This window comes from Lissotriton helveticus, chromosome 12, assembly GCF_964261635.1.
Source record: "Lissotriton helveticus chromosome 12, aLisHel1.1, whole genome shotgun sequence".
Taxonomy (NCBI): domain Eukaryota; kingdom Metazoa; phylum Chordata; class Amphibia; order Caudata; family Salamandridae; genus Lissotriton; species Lissotriton helveticus.
Window position 1 is genome coordinate 416,245,902 of NC_136073.1, and position 22,870 is coordinate 416,268,771.

The following is a 22,870-nucleotide window of genomic DNA, read 5'->3' on the forward strand; positions in this document are numbered from 1 at the left end:
AAAGCCCATTTGGAAGATTCTGTTCTGGTAACCCAACGTGCAAGAAGTAGCAGCTCCATACATGTTTGGTTGTTTCGCTAAAGCCAGTCAAGAGGTTTCACAGTGAACAGCTTGATTTCACCTGAGCAAATGGTGACTGCCTCAGTTTCGAAAACTTTTAACATGAATGGTAAAACAAATTTTAACAAAAGACTTCTGGCGACTATGAACACCTTAATTATTTCAAGCACCTTACAGGTTATATAAGCATGCAGACAACCTGCAAGAGGTTCTCGGTGGTAAAATAAAAAAACAAATGAGTATGGTAACAGGAGTGGCTGCTTCTAAACAATATTGCTTTTGATACTCGCACTGAGAGCAAGGAAGTGATGTAATAAAGTGAAACATGCTTTCTTGTATTACACTTCTTCCCATATAATATACAAAACATTTAAACTGTTAAACTTTAAGCTCAAGCAATAAAAGAGATTTAACTCTGAAAAAGGTGGTCTATTTAAGAACTTAATATGCGTTTCTCTAATAAAGGGGTCTACATTTAGCTAAAAATTTAGATTCCAAAGAACAGTGCAAGTATTTTTAAAGGTGCGGGGACCTTTAGACAGACCTTATGGTATTTTGTGTGAATTATATATATTTAGTACAGACAGAATTACTTAAGCATCATTCTACAATGTCCACAACACCTTAGTGCTGTCACTGTGTTTTACAAGGAAACAGTTGAAGATAAAGAGAGATCCGTGTGAAATAGATGCATGCCCTCTCGCTCTCCCTCATGACAAAATTCAAATGTAAATGTGTTGTATGAAACCTCCAAAATTATAAATTAACAACTTTAAAATGGAAAGACAACAAGAGACATCATAAACACACTTTATTTGCAAGCACATACTGTGCACCTTGGTTGGGGAATGAACATGCTTAAACTTGCCATTCTGCTTTTAGTCTGAGTGGAAGGATCCAATATTCATTGGCAAATGGCCACCCGGGAAGCTGGGGCACCTTTCAGTTGAAAGGCATGAAATGCTCTCTTGTTGACAGTGCCTGCAAGTAAAACAGGTTGGCTGTACTATTCACTCCGGTACACGGATCTAGAATTAACAGATAGGCCACCAGAATGTAATGTACAGTCAGACGGAAATACTTCTGGCATGGCTGAGGCCAGATATTTTTTGTTTTTGTTGGTTGGAACGAGGAGGATAGTAGAAAGGTACGTTTTAAACTAAGTCGGCGGCTATAAGCAGGGAGTCCTTTTGATCAGTTTCACATGAGTAAATGGCAAAAATTAGGGACTGTAAACCCACATTAACATACAAAAAGAGGGGGTTGGTCAGCTAAAAGGGTTTCTTTCTCACTTCGTGCTCTCTATTGCCTGTTTGGTACATCATTCCACCTTCTATGGAGTATTAGTCTTGCAGTGCTTGAGGCACTATTTTAAACCAAGAGTGCACTATTATCATAGATTTTTTTTTTTTAAAGCAATGACTAATGAAAAAGTTAGGTCTTCACACTGTCACAAGCAAGCTGAATGTAGCAGGTGAAACATGCTTGATCATCACCAGGCTGGCTCTGCCGTAAAGAGGGAGGATCTCTTTTCTATTGTTTGTTTTAATGTCTCCATGATCATGCACAAGCTGAAGGAGTCAGGCACTAGTGGGAGCTCCTACTGGCTTACGACTTGTCTGCTCTACATGCTGTTACCTGCATTCTTTCCGACGGCATGGTGTAACATGAGTGCATGATGTGTGGCTGTTACGCTAAATCATGCATTCACTGTCCAACTGTGCATCATGTGATAGCTGCCTTCAATGTCTGACCCAAGGATTTCATTTATATAAAGTACAAATATTTCCATTCCTATATAGCAGCCATAATTCTGCATGTAGGGGCTAGTATTATGGGCATCTGGCAGCTAGTCCACTTTCTATTTTATAGCATTTAAACCGGTGTGTTTTGGAAGCTGAACTTAGTATCTTTATGGTGAGGAATCATAATCACTGAAGGCATAACAGCCCCCACCCCAGAGCTCTTTTCACATGGGGTGTAAGAGTCTGCAATATGGATGACATTTTTTCTAATAATTTGAGTTTCTGCTATGCAACCTAGTAAGGCATTTCATTCAAAAGAGGCAACTGACAATATCTAGATGTAGGACATTAATGCATGGATAAACGAACTTGCATACTTTTTATTTCATCTGCTTGACACGGATTTTACTTTATATACTTGTCCAGTTCTGTATAACGCAGATGGAATGTTAGGATAGCTCTACTCACTGGTATTAGGACAGCACTATTCTGTTATTATGATTACATTGCTTGATAATAGGAGATGCATACTAGGTGAGCCCTTCCAACTAGACCCTAATCAGCCTTTACCTGAACAAGTTAAAAATACTTTATCATCATGCTATACACTCCAAGTAGAAAATCTTTCTTGAGCTTAGAAAAATGCTGCTCTAGCCAGAAACTCTTCCCAATCACGGTGGTTGAGGCCTTTTACTCCTGATGTCCAGAGTCCTGCCCAATTTGGATCCAGAGCAACTAGGCCAAGTACCTCTTTCTGCACTTGAAAGAGCAGTCTAAGCTATCTCGGGGGTGGGGGAAAGTTGTGGATAGAGTTCAGTGAGTATGGCTCATACCTCAAACAGCATGCAGCAGCAGTAATATAACAATATCCAGCCAAATAATTTCTTAACAAAATATGTATTTTATTTCTAATTCTACTCATTCAGTGGAAAGTTAGAGCATTCCCAGACAACCTCCCATTTTCCCCTTGAGGTTGAGGCTCTAGTGTTTCATTGGCATGTCCCTGTCCCACCCCTTCTGGTAATGTGATCATGGTTCATTAAAATTCACTGTTGGCCACATCCAGGGAATGCTCACTAGTAGTCCTTAACTCAAGGGTCCATGCTGACTCTTTGATTACAGTCAAAAGTGTCTCAAGGTCGCATCACTTTTAGCAGTGTGTCCCCTGGGGAGTGGTAAGCCAGTAACAAGTCGTACTTGCTCTGGCAGAGAGGTAGCATTAAGCGTCTTGAAGTGTGCCCCCGTCTAAAGGCATTCTTAACAGCTGCGCTCCTGCTAAGGTGAGTCAGCTGTTCTCGAGCATCGCAAGAGCACTGGGCAGGCACAAGCTCTGCTCTAAGCTTACGCTGTTTGCTCCTGCAGTGATCCGAGCTGATTCCATGCTCCTTCTGCAGGGAAAGTGTCCACACTCTTAAATAAAGGGGGGGCTGATTCCAATGCTCCTGATCTCTATCCCACGGAGGTGGCGATGCCTCCACGGCATCCTCACTCGATCTATTGGGTCAGGTCAGATGTAGTCCTCATTGCTACCGGTGATTTAAGTCACTACTGCTCAAAGTTTGCAGGCTCCTACCAGAAGCACATGGTACAATTATCCCTGAAGCCCCTTCTGGCATACGGGGTGTCCGCGCCACAGCCACACAAGGTTTCAGCCTTGACCGCACAGCAGACCTTACCACGGTGACCCCCCCTGGCATATTGGGTTGCAGCTATTGTGTTGCACAAGCTTTGGCCCTTCTCTGCAAGGCAGTCTTTTCCATTGCAACCTCTCCTGGCACACAGGGGTCACCACAACAGTGCCATGCAGGCTTCTGCACTTACCCCATTGCAATGCTTACAAGGGTATATTCATGGCTGCCCTCTCATGGTATACAGGAGTCGCTGACTCAAGCTGGCACATGGGGAATGACATGATCAATGTAGTAGCCATTTCCTCACATCTTGTGCAAGGATTCCACTGGACCTTGCTTCCTCAAATACTCTACTCTCCTTACAGGGCACACTGGTCTTGACAAGGAGACAGATGCTGGTGCACTAGGCTCCTGAGTAGGTGGCCTTGGTTCCCCTGAATGATGTCCCCTCAGACAACAGAGAAACCCGCAGGCCTTATCCCCAATCCTTGTCAAAGGCAGAAGTTCTTGCAGAGCTTCCCATCCTCACACAGCCTGTCTGACTGTTCGGCAGATGACAATCATTGGGACCTCCACCTCCCCTTCTTATAGTCATTTTCCAGGAACCAAGTGTAATTTAGGGTCTGGGTCTTTCAAGTTTTATCTTGGGGTTCTGCTGCTTTTTTTTAAACCCATTCTATTGGTTTTACTAATAAGAGTGTACATTAACATTGCAACAAGTTGCAGCACATTCCCAAAACCTCCTCACTGCCCCCTTTTTGCCTCTCATTCAGGTACACAAGCAGAGATGTCCCTTGCCCAGCTTGTATCAATATGTTGCCAATCATTCATGCAAATTTCGATCTCTAAATTAGCTGTGTAGCTGCGCCTCTGCCGGATGAGGATTCCCCCTTCAGTCCGCTGATAGGAGACAACCTTTTCTGTATTTGTTTGGGACCACCACATGCTTCAATCCAGTAGCTCTCTACTCATACACCAGTGCAGACCTTTTGTTCCATTGATCAATTGAAGGCAGTATCAGTATTCGGGACAGTACAGTTGGGCACAAGTCCACTTCCATTCAGATGATCAACATTAACCCTATACTTTAAAGCAAAAAAAAAAAATCTTCCAACTTTTCCCAATACTTTTGTTTGTCATTATGATTCAAAATGTTAATGTCATAAACCTTTTGAATATTATATTCACACACTTCATTTTCCATGAAATGATATATGTTAATATTTTGGAAATTTGAATTTGTATATGCACTCTTCCATTACTGAAAAAAAACCTGACTATATAACAATGAAATAGGACACTATAAGTTACATGTCTTCATTTATAGATCCTATTTGCTTTTCTTCACAACTCCTGGTCGCCCATTTGTGCAGCAAGCAGGAACAGTTTTTCCCAATATTTGACTTCCTACACTCCTCCCATATGTACAGGCACATTCATTTTAATAAAGCTGTTCAACATCCTATATGAAGTACTATTAATGATACCCAAGGAGAATAATCCTAAATCTATTAATTAAACTAAAAAGGTAACTAACATTGTGTCACCTTCTCTACAAACCTCCTTCTCAGACTCCCCTCTGCCAAGAATATTAGTACAGTCGTGCCAACTGGGGCAGCACAATGCACTTGAACTGAGAATGTTGCATCTACTGGCAAAGGAACAGTCATTCCTATTTGCACTAAAGCAGTCTGTGTCACAAATAATATGACACAGGGTTAGGAACAGCTCTATGAAGCATGCCCACAACTGTGGCAATAGCCTCCCAATAAACAATACATATATTTTTGGGGTCTCCAAGACTTGCCTCTTCCTCACTGCACATCAGTCTTCCACTGAGTGGAACAAGGTGCACTTTATCACACTACCAGGTATTCCATCCCATTTCATGATAATCGCACTTCAGTGGTTCTCGTGCACAGCCATGGGAACACTTCCACATAGGCTCAAAGCAAAGACAACACCCTTCCAACTACACATACCACAAGGTGTTGCATGCTCACTGTGGGTAAACACTGCAGCACACCACATAGGGGGAGTAAGTGTTCAACAAAAGACCACGATACAATACAACATGATTGCCTTTCGCTTTGCTGTGTGTCCAGATGTGAAAGAATAAATTTTTTTATTATGAATTATAATGGACAATGATATTACAGCCTGCCAAGTAGTGCATTTTAAAAGGATACCTCTGTCACTTGTTTTTTAAGGGCTCGCCTGCACAGCGAACATGCTCTGCTGAAAGATGTTATAACTACAATTAAGAGGGCTTACAACCCACCTAGAGTATAACATTAGTTGGTTTTGTTGCCACACTTATTTGCAATCTTGCAATTGCTTAGCCCCCGTAGGCTTCCCTTTCTTTCTTGTGTTGGCTCCTCCTGATGCATGGACCAAGTACATGTGTTCTTCCTGGCCTTTATTCTTCCTCTTTTTACAATGCACTCTTATTTCTGGACATAAAATATACTTTCCTACTTTTAACACAGGAGTGCAACTGCTTATTTTGGGTGCTTTAAGCCTATCTACTGTCTCACTTTAGCTACTTACACACATACCGGTACTACTCTAAGCCACTCTTCTTAACTCCATTCCTCTCTACACTAGTCTAGATAATTCCACTCCTCGCTACTTTATGCCACTAACTTTTAGCACTGCTAAACATTTATAAAAGACATTGGAAAAAGCCATTACCTTTCACATAGGTGTGACCTATTGACTTTGCTGCTGCTTGTTGACTTTGAATACATACAATGAGACAGGACCATATCCATTTAAATCCATTTAAAGGCTAAGGTGAATGTTCTGCAATATATGTAGCAGCCACTAGCTTTCAATGTTATTTAGATTGAAACTTATTTTTAGATTGTGTGTACTCTGCTTGAATATAGTACAGATTATGTATAACCATCTATACATTCTATTATTCAGCATTATCGGATGGATGACAGTTTCTTTTTCACCTTTGATTTTTTTTTTGTTCCTTAACTCATATCTGTGTCATTAATGGTCCTTGTTCAATCAGAGTGCTGCACTATATAATGGTGTTAAATAAGGTGCGCATTTTATTTTTTGATAAACTAAGGCCTACACTAATAGATGTTATTTTATGTGCTATTGCTTTCTGCCTGCAAGCATTTATATATTTTTTAAATACAGGTTTGCCTAACTGCATGCATTTTATTCATAGTTATACAAGCAGGCAATTGTTTTCATGCATATACGACCTGCTAACATGCAAATGTGATGTAGCACATTAAAGCCAAACCTATTGGCTTTGCTAATGCTAGGTCTATTATCCTACACTTTACCCAATTGCGTTTTATTAAGATGAATGAACTGTATTTTGTATCCTCAAATACCATAAAATTGTAGCCAGGCATTTTCACATAATTGAAGATAACATGTTTGTTAACTCTGGATTGCTGTGCAAATTTTGCTGCTAGACTTTTCATATCCTTAAACACATTATAACATATACATATATATATATATATATATATATATATACACACATATACATATACACACACACACACACACACACACACACACACACACACACGTACTTGTACACCCACTTATTTACCCATACAGCCAGTCACGTGGATATATAAACATACATACATGCATATACACATACACACACACATACAAACACACATTCTCTGAAAAAACAAAGGTTACAGGAAGTTATAGCTAGGTTCCGAATTTACATGCACAAAACCAAAGAAATTCATCAGTTTAACTATATCTCTTGCCCTAAGATAAGTATAAATCGCGCCCCTGCCATGCACTTTTTTTCCATCAATCATTTTATTACAAATGTTGCACTGATAATCAATCATGCTATAGAACATGTCATCAATGATTTAATATGTGAGATAATTGGCTGTGCATGGCAGGGCGCTAGTTATAGTTAGTTACCTTAGGGCATGAGTTAAAGTTACTTGAAATAACTAGAACAGCTGAATTTCTATGGTTGTGTGGTACTAGACCAGCTAAATTTCTATGGTGGTGTGTGTGTAGATTTAGAACCTAGCCATAACTTTCCTTTAATCTTCAGTGAATTTCTAAGGTGTTTTAAATGCTAATTCCCAATGATACTGTCCCTGTAACCTTTCTTTTTTCAGGCAATTTCATAGTTTTTTTTATTGATTTCCTTACTGTAATCTGTAACCTTTCATAGTGAGTGTGAGACTGGCTGTAAAGGTTTGTGAGTGGTTATGAGGGTGTGTGAGCAGCTGTGTGTATGTGTGTGTGTGGGCTTGTGAGTAGCTGTATGGATTTGTGAGGGGGTGTGGGAGTGGCTGTTTGGGTCTGTGAATTGGTGTGCGAGTATCTGTGTGGGTGTGTGAGTGGATGTTTAGGTGGCTGTATAGGTCTATACAGTAGGTGAGGAAAGGGGGCTGGCCTCCAACAAGCTCTCAGCTATACCACGGTGTGGTACTCAATGGTTGTAACAGGAAGGTTTCTTGGCCCCCAGCGGCCATGAGCAAGCAAGGTAACTTCATCCCCCAATCAGTAGCACGTCAGGAGGTGTTTTTGCAGAGTGGTGGAAACAGGGGGGGCTCTGGCGAGCTCTCAGCAATTCTGCTGTGTGGGACTTTCTAGTGGTAACAGGAGGGGTTATTAGCCCCCAACAACCCTCAGCATTGATGGGGACTTCATTCCCTTAATTCCCCCAACAATAAGTGCAACAGGGGGCGCATTTGCAGAGTGGGGCATGATTTGCGGTTCCACAAGCAGGATTTGCAGTTCCAGAGGAGGCTGTGCCTGAGCCACATTGCTGGATCTGTGGATTTCGGAAAATGTAAAATATATATATATATATATATATATATATATATATATATATATATATATATATATATATATATATATATATATATATATATCAACACATTTTAAAACAAAAAATAATGATTTTATCCTCCTTATATCCTCCATGGGGTCAGAGAATCTCTACCCTGATCCCTTCATAAACATTACAGCCAATATTTCAGCACCGGGGACTGTTTCCAGAGAAAAGAAAATGCTGGCTGCAACTTCTGTCAGGTTGCTGGCAGTTAATCAGATTTCTTTTTTGGCGCTTGAATCCATGGATTGACCCACGGTGGATCCGTGGAGGATCGGTAGATCTAGATATATATAGAAATCTACTGAATGGATTTACACCAAATTACAAAAATTGTGATCTATGTAACCACTCTACATATATCCCAAATTTGGTGCAATTCCATTTAACAGTTCAGGCTGTAGGCTTGTTCAATGGTCCTGCAGGAATTAACATGGGAAAACACGTTTTGGGATCATTCCTTTTTCTCTTCCCCCCCACCTGACTCATCACACCAAAACTTTCATCACAGCAGCTGAACTGACCAAAGTATACGTTTTGAGTACTTCATGAAAATTCGTCCAGCAGGCCAAAGTTATTGGCAAAATAAAATGCTCTTCCTATGGAAACTAGGTCTCAACAATAGCTACCCACTTGTGACTGCTAGTAGGTAATTATTAGAATATAAATGTATTAACTGAAAAAAAACAAAAGGTTACAGGTGTGTTGTAGTTAGGCTCAGATTTCATTCATACAAATCCTTTGATCTTAAACGGTTATAGTTACCTGAGCTAACTAGGAATTATGCCTAGGGCTACCGGTTTCATGGTATTTATTGGTTTGACATTTCCTTTTATATTTATCCATATTTCTTTTTGGCTAATTTTACCTGTATTTATCCATATTTATTTTGGTCCTTGTGAAAAAATAAAGCTGAAGTTAGTACATTTCCACATTTATTTAACCGATAAATATGCACTCATGCGTGAATGCCTGCCAGGTTTCAGTGCTAGGAAAACCCGCTGAAGTTAAATCAATGAGCTTATATGAAACATGCAAATTACAGTATCAGCCTTGTGTATATCTACTGCTGTTAAAGCCTCTTTACTAAAATCCCTTTCTTTTTTAACCCGCTTTCCCATCAACCTACACAGCTATTGGCTTGGCAGTCAAGGGAGGCAGAATTTAGAGTTACTCAAAAAACAACCCAATTTCTGTTTTTATCCACATTTAAAAATAAATACAGACACAAAAATAAATATTTTCTGTCCGTATTCATCTGTAAAACTGTAAAAGCGGAAAACAAGGAGCTCTAATTATGCCCCAGTGATGCACTGCTTATGACTTCCCATATTACGTCACTGGTAACCTAGTCAATGATATCACTGATGACATCTCAAATTATATTACTGATGACATCATGCAGTGATTGTGAGTGTTTACTAAAGGTTTCTGAGGGTTAAAGAGTTAAAGAAAAGTACTACATTTAAATTACATACTATCTGTACTACTGAGTGATACTATTTCTAACACATATATTATATATGTGGCTGTGTGACTGTGTGTATCCATGTGTGAGTGTCTACATGGGTGTGTGTGACTGTATGTGTAAATAAGTGGGTGTATTAGTAGCTGTATGGGCGAATGACTGGCTGTGTAAATGGCTGCATTGGTGAGTGGGTTGGTGTGCGAGTGGCTGTATGGGTGAGATTGGATGTGTGGGTGGCTGTATGGTGAGTGAGAAGCTGTTTCAGTGTATGTATGTATATGTAACTGAATGGGTGTGTGAGTGGCAGTACTGGTGACTAAGTGGCTCTGTTAAGAGGCTGTATGGGTTAGCGTTGTGGATGTGTAAGGGGCTGTGTGGGTGTTTGGGTAACTGAGTGGCTGTACTGGAGAATGTGTGACTGCACGATCGGCTGGATGGGTGAGTGGATGTGTGAGTGTTCGTACGTTTGTGTGAATGGGTAAGTTTGTGCTTCTGTGGGAATGGGAGTATGTGAGTGCTTGTATGGGTGAGTGGCTATGTTCAGAGGCCATATGCATGAGTGTGTGGCTGCATAGGTGTGTGACTGGTTCTCTGAGTAGCTAAATGGAAAAGTGAGTGTTGTGTGATGGCTGCATGAGTCAGTGAGTTGGTGTGTGAGTGGTTCTATGGATGAGAGAGTGGTGATTTGAGTGCTTGTATGGGTCTGTGAATGGGTATGTGCTGGGGTGTGAGTGGGTGTGTGAATACTTCTGTGGATGATGTCATTTGAGATGTCATTGTCAACAGTGATGTCACGGACCATGTCATGAGTGATTTAATATGTGAGGTCATAAGCAGTGCATTGCAGGGGCAGTAGTTATAGTTAGCTCATGTAACTATGTACGAGTGAAATCTGAGCCTTACTATAATGCACATATAACTTTTGTTTAGGTTTCGCGTACGCAGCACACATGTGCTGCATAGGAGAGGACCTCATGTCATCGATCAGCTTTTCTCCCCACAACCGTGCACGCGTTCAATTGCCTTCAATGGAAACGCGTGCACATGTGGAGATTCACTTGCGGGAGCGAGCGCCACCATATGGTAGCAATATTTGCTCCCGCAAGTGAATTGCGCCAGCCCCCCTCATCCCCCCTGCTGCCACGGGAGGTGCGCCTCAAAGTGCAGGACTTAAGATCGGCCATGTTAGCCGAGACAGAGCGGACTCAAGCCTCCGAGGCAGTCGGGCCCATGCACGGGTCCGTTTGGTCCGAGGAGGCCCGAGGAGACCACAGCACACACTAGCCAGCCATATTCCCTCGCTCCACCCCACACATACATGAGCCGAAAGGAGTCGCTCGCCACACTGTTATCGGACAGCGGCTCTGACACAAAAAGAAATGCAGTGAGTTGAGCGCCAATCTGTTGTATTCCTTTCTGCACTGTCTGCATTCCTCTGAAGCTCAAGTCGCTATATGGAAAGACCGTGCATCGAGGCGCTTGGCCTTGAAACCTCGACAGTCACGCGGTGTGGGTGGCGGGAGATTGGTGTGGCTCGCTCTAGGTCTATTGACCCAGTGCTCCTCACACTGAATAAGCTCTTTGCCTCCAGGAAGACACTGTACTTCCAGGAAACTACCAGACAAACGGTCATCAGAATAACAACAGTAACCTTCTAGCCGTGTGTGCTTGCCCCCTCTGGACACTGGTGAACACGGAGCACGGGTGCACCTGTGCCCCCTGCGGCGTGACCTCGGTCTCAAGTACGCGCGGGTAGGCGGCATCAGTTCAGCAACGTTTAACTAAGGACATGATACCTATGAGCACGTTTCACACCTTATTAAACCCACAATCCACAAGTATTGAAGTAAAGAGCAGCCGCCAGTTAAATGCCTACACTGCGACAAGGCCCGCTCACTAACACTACATCTGCAGCTACACATAGCAAGACTGAAAGGAACAATCACAACAGGCATTGGCATAGCCAATAGGTCTTGTTTGTGTTGGAGCGAAGTTCATTGTGAGGAGGTTGGAATGGGCACACCAATGAGGGGTGCCCCAGCGGGCTGCCCGGGGTGAGGCGGCTTGGCTGCATCTCGACAGTGCTTTTGGATGGGTCATTGTGGTGGCTTCCGTGGTTGGGTCCGAGCTTTGCGAGGTCGCTCAACATTCTGTGGTGCAGCAGCAAAATCACTTTATTTCGCCTTTCGTGTCTTTCCGTAACGCAATTGGATTATGTAGAGTGCTCAGATTCTCCCAAGGTGTATCGATTGTCTGGTTTTGATAGGTGGGCGCCGGAAAGCAGTGAGTGAGAGTAGCATGCACGCCATGAACCCTGTGAGGGGGGAAGCGAGGGGATTGTGAGGTGTAGTGGGATCCAAGATCTACTTTCACTGGAACACATCGTTGCTGCTTTTTTCTGCCTAATTTAAAGAAAAGTTACGTCAAGAGGTCCTTACCTGGTCTATTTCACCGTGGATTGGTGAAACAGGAACATTGTTGTGTGTGTATATATATATATATATACACACTTACTACGTGACTGCCTAGTGTGAAATTCGGAGTGCTGAGTTTCACGATGCTCCCTGACGTTTACCAGCAGGCGTCACCCAATCGTAATGAGGCCAGCTGGGTTTGAAAAGGTGGACACGGAAAGCACTTCCCAATCACTAGGGCATCTGATGAAGTCAAACGACGAAACGCGTCATGCCTGGGATGCTTAAATAAAGCGCGTTTTCTGACCTGCAGAACTGGTGTGGCTTGTTCTTTTCCTTGGAGGGGAACGTGGTTTGGAAATGTTTTTGTGCGGCCACAGCACAAATTGAGCCCCCCACCCAACGAAGCTGTTCGGCGGCAGTAGTGGCAAACTTTCTATTTGGTGTTACCTCACAGACTGGGGACGCTGCCGAACCACCGCATTGCACTTCTGTGACCTGCCCACTGTTTGGATCGTGATCACACAAGGGATTATCGCACACAGAGGTGTCGCTCCGAGGCTGCAGAGTGTGCCCTGCGGGTGGGTGATGGTTCCAGGTCAGCCGCTTTTACATCAAAGATCTGAGCGCCAGGTGAGAATAGGCAGTCACCGCCCACTTGGGGGAGTACTTACTACGTGACTGCCTAGTGTGAAATTCGGAGTGCTGAGTTTCACGATGCTCCCTGACGTTTACCAGCAGGCGTCACCCAATCGTAATGAGGCCAGCTGGGTTTGAAAAGGTGGACACGGAAAGCACTTCCCAATCACTAGGGCATCTGATGAAGACAAAACGCGTCATGCCTGGGATGCTTAAATAAAGCGCGTTTTCTGACCTGCAGAACTGGTGTGGCTTGTTCTTTTCCTTGGAGGGGAACGTGGTTCGGATATATATATATATTACCTACTGGCGGTCGCCAGTAGGTATATATAGTTAGGATTTTTTCTCTATGGGTTTTTTGAAAATTCTATGTCTAATAACTTTGGCGTTTGTGGACGGAATTGGCTGAAATTTTCAGGAAAATGGCACATTTTGTTTCTGAGCAGCCCTTGAAAATTTGGGGGGGGTTCGTCCAGTGGGGGCCGAGAAAAAAGGGGGGTCCCAAAACGTGTTTTTAACATTGAGTTTTCCATAGGGCGGTTGGCCTCACTTTTAGCCCGAACGGCTGAATGGATTTGCACTAAACTTGGCAAAATTGTAGGGACTGGTAGCCCGATGTGCCTTTTGTAGGTCTCAATATATGTGCTCCAGTGGATTTTGAGAAATTATCGTTTAAAAAAAGATATATATCTGTAACAGCGGACCAGTTAGCGCACTGGTTCGCGGACTTTTCGCGCAACGGAGCTTTGTGAAGCGAAGCTGATTGGTTCTCTGGCGTCTGTCAACATTCCAAAAAGTCCGTAGCGGCCGCCATCTTGTCTCTCGGTAGGATCGAGAGACAAGAGGAGGCCAAAGCGAAGGGGCAAATGACCATAAGGGGGAATAGTAGATCCTCGCTGACCCCCTAGGTTTGATGTGGAGGTTTTAAAAGGGCCCCGCGGGGCAAAAAAAAAAAATTATAATAATAATCTTACGGCTGAATGGATTTGCACGAAACTTGGCAAAATTGTAGGGACTGGTAGCCCGATGTGCCTTTGCTAGGTCTCAATATATGTGCTTCAGTGGATTTTGAGAAATTAACGTTCAAAAAAAGATATATATCTGTAACAGCGGACCGCTTCGCGTACTTTTCGCGTTACGGAGCTTTGCGAAGCGAAGCTGATTGGCTCTCCGGTGTCTGTAAACATTCCAAACAGTCCGTAGCGGCCGCCATCTTGTCTCTCGGTAGGATCGAGAGACAAGAGGAGGCCAAAGCGAAGGGGCAAATGACCATAAGGGGGCATAGTAGATCCTCGCTGATCCCCTAGGTTTGATGTGGAGGTTTTAAAAGGGCCCCGCGGGGCAAAAAAAATAAATAATAATCGAACGGCTGAATGGATTTGCACGAAACTTGGTAAAATATTAGGGACTGGTAGCCCGATGTGCCTTTGCTAGGTCTCAATATATGTGCTTCAGTGCATTTTGAGAAATTAACGTTCAAAAACAAGATATATATCTGTAACAGCGCTCCGCTTCGCGGAGATAAAATTATATCTGTATTACGTAGCTGTTGCTAGCACCAGTTAGCGACGGCTAGTAGGAGATAGCGACCATCTTGGGCCCCACTTTGCATGTGAGTGATATTTATCACTAATGACATGCAAAGTGGGCATGCCAAGATGTTAGCGACTGGAAACAGTCGCTAACATCGCTATCTCCTATTATCAACTTTTGGAAATATTCGAGATAAGCGCGAATATCTCCAAAAAGTAACAGCTGCCCTGAGCAGTTCTTAGCCATGTTATCCAATGGGAGGTGGATAACATGGCTAAGAGCATTAGCTCGGTAATGCATGAATATCGCGGAGTTTTCAGCGATATTAATGCATTGCGCTCGTTTTTTATCGTATTTGCGATAAACCTTGATAATAGCAAGGTTTATCTGCGATAATTTCTGACGGTAAAAAAATCTTTGCAATGCATCGTTAGGGATAAATATCGCTTAACTTTGGTAATATGCCCCAACGTCTGTTAACGTTCGATTCGAAGGAAATCAGGAATTGTTGAAAAACATTGTGTGCGCCATCTTGTCTTTTTTCAAATGCCACACTTTTGTCGTGCACGGCAGCCATTTTAGATGCCTTGACCAGATCCACTCTGTGCACGCTGTCGATCCTTAGCATGGCTCCCCACCCTCGCAAGCATCTCCCCCAGGCAGTGGTCACCCCCGCTCTCTGTTTTATGCATGGGTAATAAACCTCCCCCCATCTGCGCTGTTCTTCCCTGAGAATCACACCCTGTGCCCGCCCGACACCTCCCTTTCGCCCTATTCACTACCGCACCCTCTGACACTCCTTTTCCTCTGTGTCCGATTGTCCAGGCCGGTCCTAGGCTATCAGCTAGCCCTGCAGATGTAGTTTATAGCCACAGCTGTAAAGAATCACCCGTCTTCAAAGGAGTTATAGTAGATCAAGGCCCACACTCGATGAGATCCGTCACAGCAGAAGCGTTGCTATTATCTGAAAACCATCCTGTATTGTGATTGGGGAGGGGACCGAGCGTGAAGCGGAAGATTCCAGGGATGACTCTTTGTACATCAAAGTTTTTACAATTATGTGTCACATTAAAAATATATAGCACTCCGACAAAGTAGTAAGATTATAAAACTTTAATAATTTATAAATATATACAAGAAAACAAAAATAGTAATAACATATAAACATTTTTAGAGAAAAACAACGAAGTAGCGGTCGGCTGTGCGAATAGTCCCAACGCAGCACAACGTCCAGATTTCCGGCGTGGGGCGTCGCGGGGGGTGGGTGATCAGTAGCAAACTGTTGTGCGAATAGTTCCAAGGCAGCAGAACGCGCCGAAATCTAGATGACACAAAAGTGATGTCTAGTAAGTTGCCACCCAGCAAATAACGGCGTGGGGCGTCGCGGGGGGTGGGTCATCAGTAGCAAACTGTTGTGCGAATAGTTCCAAGGCAGCAGAACGATGGCACCAAGGTGATGTCCAGTAAGTTGCCGCACTGGTTTTGGTATCCTACAATGCTGCTCCGAATAACGGCGTGGAGCGCCCCGGGGGAGGCGGCGTGAACGGGCCTCTCCAGGTGGAGTCTCGTCTGTTGTAGTGGGGCGCCCCTTTACCGTTTCAGTTGCCATTCCGTCCGCTTTTGGTCCACTGTGTCAAAATCCGCCATTCAGCTGAGTTGCGCCCACTCTTGCGGTGCAGCGATAGGCGGCTGTCACAGGACTCTCAAAATGGCGGCAGGCTGTTTCCTTTTTGGGCCTGGTCCACTGAAATGGCCCTGGGACACCTTGGAAATCGGACGCTTGTCTGCTAGGTCTTGGACCCCATTCTCGAAAGCGTCCCCTCCGCCTTGAGAATTCATCAAAAGTTTTGGGGGCCCCGACTCCTGCAGGCTTCTGGTGGGGAGCGGCTGCCATGATTGCTCGCGGAATGACCACGACGGAGCTACGAGATGGTGGTGCTCTCATGGTGACGCCAGCTTCAGTCTGAAACATCCAGAAACAAGGTGGGGCTTTCATCGTTTGGGAAAAAAAAAAAGTTTTCATCCAATGAAAAGTGTTGTTTTTAGGTCATATGATCAAGCCTTCCATCATTAGGAAACCAAAAGTAAAATGAACCAATGAAAAGTTTTATAAACAAGTCACATGACCTGTTATGCGGCATAGGGTATAAAATGCGGAGAAAATACGTTGGCACGTGAGGCGGCGTCAGTAGCGGACCGATGTGCGAATAGGCCGAAGGCAACACAACGCGCCAAGATCCGGATGGCATCGAGGTGGTGTCATAGTTGAGAGTTCTGAGCAGCGGTTGTAACACTGTCTGAAGCTTATTTGCAGCTGCTGCAGCTTCACTACGCGCCAAGATCCGGATGGCACCGAGGTGGTGTCTAGTAAGTTGTCGCACTTCTGTGGCCATCCTACAATGTTGAAAGTCGGCGTGGGGCGCCCCGTTGGCCTGTGAGATGGTGTCAGTAGCGGACTGATGTGTGAATGGGGCCAAAGGCAGCGCAACAATATTTTCTACTATATTTCCGGTGTAGAAGAGACCACAAGGCGCTGAGATGCCAAGATCCGGATGGCACCGAGGTGGTGTGTAGCAAGTTGCCGCACTGGTGTGGCCATCCTACAATACTGAAAGTCGGCGTGGGGCGCCCCGTTGGCCTGTGAGATGGCGTCAGTAGCGGACCGATGTGCGAATAGGCCGAAGGCAGCACAACAATATTTTCTGACTGACACCACAAGGCGCTGAGATGCCAAGATCCGGATGGCACCGAGGTGATGTCTAAGTTGCGGACTGATGTGCGAATGGGGCCAAAGGCAGCGTAACAATATTTTTTGTATGGAAGATACCACTAGGCGTTGAGATGCCAAGATTCGGATGGCACTGAGGTGATGTCTAGCAAGTTGGTGTGGTCATCCTACAATGCTGAAACTCGGCGTGGGTCACCCCATTAGCCTGTGAGATGGCGTCAGTAGCGGACCGATGTGCGAATAGGCCGAAGGCAGCACAACGCGCCAAGATCCGGATGTCACCGTGGTGGTTTCATAGTTGAGAGGCACTTCATCTGCAGTGGGGCGCCGAGATCCGGATGGCACCGAGGTGATGTCTAGCAAGTTGCTGTACTGGTGTGGTCATCCTACAATGCTGAAACTCGGCGTGGGTCGCCCCATTAGCCTGTGAGATGGCGTCAGTAGCGGACCGATGTGCGAATAGGCCGAAGGCAGCACAACGCACCAAGATCCGGATGTCACCGTGGTGGTTTCATAGTTGAGAGGCACTTCATCTGCAGTGGGGCGCCGAGATCCGGATGGCACCGAGGTGATGTCTAGCAAGTTGCTGTACTGGTGTGGTCATCCTACAATGCTGAAACTCGGCGTGGGTCGCCCCATTAGCCTGTGAGATGGCGTCAGTAGCGGACCGATGTGCGAATAGGCCGAAGGCAGCACAACGCGCCAAGATCCGGATGTCACCGTGGTGGTTTCATAGTTGAGAGGCACTTCATCTGCAGTGGGGCGCCGAGATCCGGATGGCACCGAGGTGATGTCTAGCAAGTTGCTGTACTTGTGTGGTCATCCTACAATGCTGAAACTCGGCGTGGGTCGCCCCATTAGCCTGTGAGATAGCTGTTCTTTGGATTTGGGCCTGGCTCGTCTGCTGTAGTGGGGCGCCCCTTTACCGTTTCAGTTGCCATTCAGCTGAGTTTCGGCTGCTCTTGATGCTACAGCGACAGGCGGCTGCAACAGGACTCTCAAAATGGCGGCCTGTTCTTTGGATTTGGGCCTGGTCCACTAAAATGGCCCTGGGACACCTTAGAACTCGGACGCTCGATTTTTTTTTCCTTTCCTGTACATGCAAAAAAAGGTAAATGCCCGGTACGTTACACGCTTCATCTGCCACGATGAACTCTCCAGAGGAACCGAAAAAAAATATAGTTGTGGTAACTATACCATGCATCGTCATATGGAGAGGTGGCACCAATTAATTATAGTGCTGCATAAAAGAGAGATTTGGAGGAGAACCCCTGACCTGCTAGTACATTCATCAAAGAAGTGGCACTGAGAGATTCAGAGGCAAGGGAAACGGTCCCAAATATTTAGAAGAACTTTGGAAAGATTAAAATGACATGTTTAGATTGTGGCAAATTAATTTCATGTGGACAGATGAGTGTTACTCTAATAAATACAGCATATGAACATCATCATAGTCGATGGTTGGTAGAGACATTTTGACTATATCCTGGACCTGCCCGTCCTCGCCCAAAATGGCGCCAGAATAAATGGGACTCGTAACTCCTTGTTGTGTACTGGTTGCAGAACCTTGAAATCACGAGATACGTATGCAGTTTTGAAGCAAATGGCGGGCGGGGACGAGAATTGATTGAATATTTCGACATCCCTATTGATATTAAGTTCTGATGTGTTATTGATTACTGTACTGTTGAAAGTTCGAATTAACGTCACCCATGGTACTTGCCCGCAAATGTATATCTAGATAATTTTATTGTAACTGGCCCTGTCGTATTTTAATTATAAAATGTACGTCCACCGATTCCGTAACTGTTAGACACCTTAGTTCTTGCAACGTAATGGCCCGCCCGTTACGTTCCTCTACAGTGTAAATGTCTATTCATCATATACGATTACAGTTTGCTCCATGGCCGGCCCACGTGGTTATAGGCTCGTATTTGTATAATGAAATTTTCACAATAAAGGTTTTTAAAAGAAAACATGGTAGTAGTATATACATTGGTAAAGTTTTTAATAATAGTCACTGTTTTAGAATCATTAAAAGGCAAGTGAAATAAAGCAGACCAATTACATGAAGGGTAAAAGGTATAATACGAAGGAACGCAGTAAAGATAAATGGTCAAGGGCTGTTGTGTTTTCTATTCCTGCAACATAAAGTGATCGATAAGAATCTCATATTCAGGCGTATCGGCGACTAAGACAGCAGGTCGACCCTCTTTTGCTCAACGGCTCCGTCATGGGACGAAGAAACGCTCTTTTTCTCGAAAAAAGAATATATTTTACTTGCAGGACAGTTGTAAAATTTCCGGGAAAGTACATTAGCCTGGAACATTATAACATATATTTAAGAAAAAATAATGTTCGGAAGTAATGAAAAGCGTAATTTTTAGGTCATATGACCAAGCCTTTCATCATTACAATAAGAAAAGTAAAATGAACCAATGAAAAGTTTTATTAACAAGTCACATGACTTGTTATGCTTACGTTACGCGCTGCGCGCCCCGGATGACTTCCGGATGCGCTAACGCGGCGCGTCATATGACGCATTACGCGACAACGCAGGTACAGAATATAGTCAAAATGTCTCCACCAACCAGCGGTCGGAACACAACCCCTTTCAGCAGGCTAAATAGTTCTGTTAAATGACAACAGAAGGGACAGGCAACAAGAACCATCAGTCAAAGAGGGGAGGGCTAGTTCTTCTCTACCGGGTTACATTGGGGCGCTACCGGAACTGATCGAATTGGTAGTGTACAGTGTTTCTGGATGTTTCAGACTGAAGCTGGGGTTAGCATGAGAGCAGCACCATTTCGTAGCTCCGTCGTGGTCATTCCGCAACCAATCATGGCAGCCGTTCTTTATCGTTATTTTGGGCGGGGTGGGTGGCGGAGCCGAGCTGTTTTGCAGCCATCATTGTGTGGAGTTCAGTTCATCTCACTAGTTTTGTATTTGTCATGAGGGGTTGTTCCTAATGTTTCTATTTTAGCGAGGTCAAAAAGAGATCCCATTAGTGGCCTACTGATTTTGCTCGATTCCTTTTCTTTTTTTTTACACGATTTTTCGTTATCTGCAAAGACTAAACAGAGTATTGCGACTCTGTGTTTGTTTGTAAATAGAGAATGAACCAAAGAGAACTAATTCTAAAACAGTAAATACTTGGATAACAATGAATCAAATGGAGAGAGAAGCAGGCACGACGGATTACAATAGGGGCAAAGACCTGCGTTAACTACCTTTCACTATCTGCAAAGAGAGAGTACTCCTAATAGAAATGAGGGGGGGGGGGCACCATTCAAAGCAGATCAGTGTGCATAAACACGAAAATGTTTTCACTTACCACGTACTTGACATTCGACAGCTTATGATATTTGCTATTAAAAAACCATTGAAATTCACTGAAAAAACCATAGGTTATAGACCATATATAGTTAGGAATTAGCATTTACAAAACCTTGAAAATTCACTGAAAAAACCATAGGTTATAGACCATATATAGTTAGGAATTAGCATTTAAAAAACCTTATTTTACTCTCACAAAACCATTGAAATTCCATATATAGTTAGTTGCACTAACTATATATCGCGCACCTGCAATCCACTGCTGATGATGTCACATATTACATCATTCATGACATGGTCAGTGACATCACTGATGACATCACTGATGACATCTCAAATGACATCACTGAAACGCCGAAACGCGTCTGTTCATAACGGAATAAAGAAGTTTACTGAAACGTTTCCTTCCCCTTTGAGTGCGGTTCATTGTGCTCAAACAAAGCAGTGACTGAGCTTTATATTGGCGGGATTCCACGACCGCTGCCCGCACCCGCTGAAGAGTGCCCTGGTGAATTGTGGAAAGCGAGTGTTATATATTACCTACTGGCGGTCGCCAGTAGGTAGTTATAGTTAGGATCGATTTCCATAGGGAAATCGCAACATTCTATTTGGAATAACTTTGGCGCCGGTTGAGGAATCAGCCTGAATTTTTCAGCAACTTTGCCTCGCGGGGCTCCGCTCCTTCCCTGAAAGTTTGGGGGGCATTCGTCAAGCGGGGGCTGAGATAAAAGGGGGGTCCCAAAACGTGTTTTCCCCATGTTAATTTCCACAGGGCGGTCTGTCGCGCTTTTAACTCGAACGGCTGAATGGATTTTCACCAAACTTGGCAAAATTGTAGGGACTGGTAGCCCGATGTGCCTTTGCTATGTCTCAAGAGATGTGCTCCAGAGGATTTTGAGTAATTTAGGTTAAAAAAAAATTATATATCTAGAGCCGCGCCCTGGTACGCGTACTGGGGAGCGCTCCGGGCGCGCCACGCGACTTGCGCACGGCAAGCTGATTGGTTCTCGGGTGTCTGTAAACATTCTAAACAGTCCGCAGCGGCCGCCATCTTGTGTCTCAGTAGGATTGAGACACAAGAGGTGGCAAAAATCAAAGGGGGAAATGAGCAAAAGGGGGCAGGGTACACCCCCCTGGCCCCCTAGGTTTGATGTGGGGGCCATTTTCACGGGGGGGGGGGGAGCGTACCATAAAGATAAAAAATGACATCTTTTTTTTAAAAAATAGCATTTTTTTATAAATTGAAGGTAGTTCTGAAAAGAACTTTTTTTTGTTTTTGTTTTATATTTATTTAGACTTTTTAAAATGATTTTATATTTTTTTGGGATTTTTTTCAGGGGAAAAACAAAAACAGGGATTCCAAAACTGCTCAACAGGAGCAAAAAAATGTGAAAATTTAGGGACTGGCAGGGCAGCGGTGGTCCTGTTTCTTTATAGCAATGAGTTCAACACTGCTCCCCATAGCAGAGCAGTTCGTCACACTGCGTGCACAGAAATTTGATGCCGGCAAACACCGGCTGTATGTTAGGGACCATTCTTCCACGGGGTGGTCCCGAAGGTGTTGCTCCACCAGTGGAGGTGCTGCCGCCATCTGTGGGTAAATTCCGTGCCAGCTCCCTGACACTCTCCCTGGCAAAGTTTTTTGGGTGTCTTCTTTTGACATGCCTGATTAAATTGGCATTTCGGAAGCTATATTTTTTTAGAGGATTGCCTCTGGATAAAGTACTGCCACATATTTTGCAGGTTACTTTTGGAGCATTGACTTTTTTTTGTCCTTCAGGGATGTCATAGAATTTCCAGATGAAATGGTCCTTTTTCTTCTGGAGAGGAGGGTCCTCATCCAAAAATTCGTCGGAATCACTGCTGGATGACTCCCTTGCAGCCATTGCTGTAGATCAGGAAAGTAGGAGATGAAGACAGTACACAGAACAGCTCTTGCTCTCTCCAAGTACAAAGCAATAGTGAGAGAAATGGGTGGGTTTCACACAATTTGAAAAAAAAAAGTTCTGAACCAATGAAAAGTGTTATTTTAAAGTCACATGGCTTGACGCGCTTACGCTACGCGCCCTGGGGCGCGTCCCGGGGCGTGTATTGTAAGCGCATTGGGGCGCTTACGTTGCGTGATCGTATGCGCTTCCGGGTGCGCTTACGCGGTGCGTCATAAGACGCATCTCGCGGCTACGCGATACGTGTCTTATGACGCAAGGCGTGGCGGCTACGCGATACGTCACGATGTTGTTTTCATTCGCGGCAATAGCGCTATCGGGACGCTCACCTGTACGCGCCCCGGGGCGCGCCGTAACATTGCGCTTACCCGTGCGTTCACCGGTACGCGCCCCGGGGTGAAAAATAAAATTAAAAAATGACATAATTATACAATATAAAATTCGCTTTTAAATTTATTATTTTTTATAACTATAAAGATTTGCTATTAAAAAACCATTGAAATTCACTGAAA

General features: G+C 44.2%; 1 protein-coding gene across 1 annotated transcript in view; it reads right to left on the reverse strand.

Moving 5' to 3' along the window:
• TOX3 (TOX high mobility group box family member 3) overlaps nucleotides 1-22,870 on the reverse strand; it is a 204,679-nt gene that overhangs the window by 38,486 nt on the left and 143,323 nt on the right. The window lies entirely within an intron of this gene.